The 2,500-nt window shown below is 35.4% G+C and overlaps 1 long non-coding RNA gene across 1 annotated transcript in view; it reads right to left on the bottom strand.

Annotated features, from left to right (window-relative positions):
• The window catches only part of LOC138867990 (uncharacterized), a 40,417-nt gene that overhangs the window by 20,777 nt on the left and 17,140 nt on the right, over nt 1-2,500 (bottom strand). The window contains exon 2 of the long non-coding RNA XR_011399928.1: nt 1,132-1,238. This is a non-coding gene — a long non-coding RNA (uncharacterized lncRNA). The remainder of the gene's footprint in view (nt 1-1,131; nt 1,239-2,500) is intronic.

Below are 2,500 nucleotides of genomic sequence, written 5' to 3'. Positions count from 1 at the left end.
TATTTATAGAAAATTCGCTTGGTATGACCGATCAACTACGTATTCCCTGGCACAGCTAATGGCAACTCTCATATCCACAATAGTGCTAAAGAGCATCACATCAGCATTTTAAGCCAGGTCTGCCCCGGAACATCTCGAGTCATTCCTGGCTGAATGGACAAATCATAATGGTGAAGCCTTTGGGATATTATTGGATTGTGTGAAACCAGGGTAAGTAATGATATTCAACATCAATTCGAAATACCACAATATAATGCTTATTTCAATAACGTGTCTAGAAAAAGTGGTGGTGTGTCACTGTATATACATATAACACTCGACTCCCTTCTCAGAACTGATCTCATTCACAGTGAAGATTCCATCGAGTCAATATTTTTGTTTGAGAGATTTATAGAACGCTAAAATGTAATGGCCATAACTTTATGGAAAAATTAAGTGATGTCCTCACAACTGCATGTTCTGAAAACAAATTATGCACACTAGCTGGATATTTTAACTTGGATCTTTGTAAAAAAAATGTGCGGAAACCATCCTCAATAGCTAAATGTTTTTGTGTCACAAAGAAGCCAACGAGAGTAACTGCTACATCTGCTACCATTCTCTATCACATCTGGACAAAGTAAATCAACAGATCCATAAGAAACGGTATCAATTACTTTGATATATCAGACCATTTTCCCGTCTTCTCGTACATTAGTCTTAACAAAAAACAAACAGTCGAGTGAGACGAAAGTGATTGAGTATGGAGAGTTCAGTCAAGCAAATATCGACAAATTCAAAGTGCAGGTAATCCAAGTATCATGGGATCTTGTGTATTCCTTCTAAAATCAAAGAATATAAAAATCAAGCATATCAACAAACCTTATATCCTCAATTGGTAATAATAATAATAATAATAATAATATTGGTAATAATAATAATAATAATAATAATAATAATAATACTAATAATAATAATAATAATAATAATAATAATAATAATAATAATGATAATAATAATAATAATAATAATAATAATAATAATAATAATAATAATGCTTAATATTATTATCATTATTATTACCAATATTATTATTGTTGCTGTTGTTTTTCTTATCGTATATGTGATGCAAGGCACAAATTCAAGACATACCTAGATATCCATTACATTTTCGCGGCGCATTCGAGGGATGCTCGCGGCGCGCAGGTTGAGAGCCACTGGTTTCAATCCTTCCTTCGCGACAGAATGCAATATGTTCTCTGCAACAAAAAAGCCTCTTCCTTGCAATCTACAACGCATGGTGTACCACAAGGTTCTTTCTGGGCTTAGTTTTATTTCTTTTGTATATCAATGACATTGTATACACGAGCCCTTTTCAAAATTCACACTGTGTGCAAATGACGGCAGCATCTATGCCTCGGGTCCCTCATTACGTACTCTCATCACTATGGCTAGTCAGGAACTTAGGGAGAAACAGAAATGGCTGTTAAGCAACAGATTAACTGTAAATAAGTCACATTTCGTCATTTTTAATAGAAATAAAGTAACTTTTAATGACCAACCACTGTTAAAAATTGGACCTTATGTAAATAAACGGGAAACAAGTACTAAATTTTTGGGTCTACATATAGACGAAAAACTTACATGGAAAGAACATATTCACAATATTCAAGCAAGCATTAACAAGGAACGTGCTATTTTATATCATACCCGACACATTATAACTGTAAAGGCAATGAAATCAACATACTACTACTACACTCCTTTAATTAATGCAATCCTCACCATCACAGTCTTGCATTCTTTATCGAGGCCCAAAAAATCTGGAATAACCTTCCCGAGCGTGTTAGGAACTGTACAACTAACTATAATGTCTTTTGAGAAACTTTTAAAATCATATTTATTGTCATAGATATTATGTCATCTCTATCATATGTTCCCCAAGATACATATTCTTACAATTTCCTTATATATTCGTTTTGAAGTCTATCTGCCATATCTTGTGTATAGTTTTGTAAATTATTTGTCATATACATGTGTAAAGACAGCTTTCACGCTCTGCCATTGTATTAATACGTTTTTATGTAATTCAAACCTGTATATATGTTGGCTAACAAATCATATGAATCAGAATCTGAATCTTTTACTTTCTTATCTTCCTCTCCTCCTCTCTCCATCTTTCTCTTTTTTGTCTCCCTCTCCTCCTCTCTTCATCTTTTTTCCCTTCTCCCTCTCCCTTCCTTTCTCCTCTTTTCATCTCTCCCTCGCCCTCTCTTTCCCTTTCCGCAAGATATAATGAGGCTTCAACCCCGCCCATTGACGGAGGCCTTTCCCATCTCTCTCGTGATTGGCTGGTTTCCAGTCCCTGACACAATCACTAAATCCCCTCTTTCCACCTCCGGATTCCTTTTCAAGAGACTTAACACCTTTTCCCGCGCTTTTGCGAAGGCTCTCCGCCTAGACTACGCGATCGTCTTTTGTCACTCTCGTTTCGATCCCTTATTCAATCTGGAATCCCTAA

Source organism: Penaeus vannamei, chromosome 33 (genome assembly GCF_042767895.1).
Source record: "Penaeus vannamei isolate JL-2024 chromosome 33, ASM4276789v1, whole genome shotgun sequence".
In the NCBI taxonomy this organism is placed as follows: domain Eukaryota; kingdom Metazoa; phylum Arthropoda; class Malacostraca; order Decapoda; family Penaeidae; genus Penaeus; species Penaeus vannamei.
Note: the sequence above shows the minus strand (reverse complement) of the source record. Positions and strands in the feature narration are given on the sequence as shown.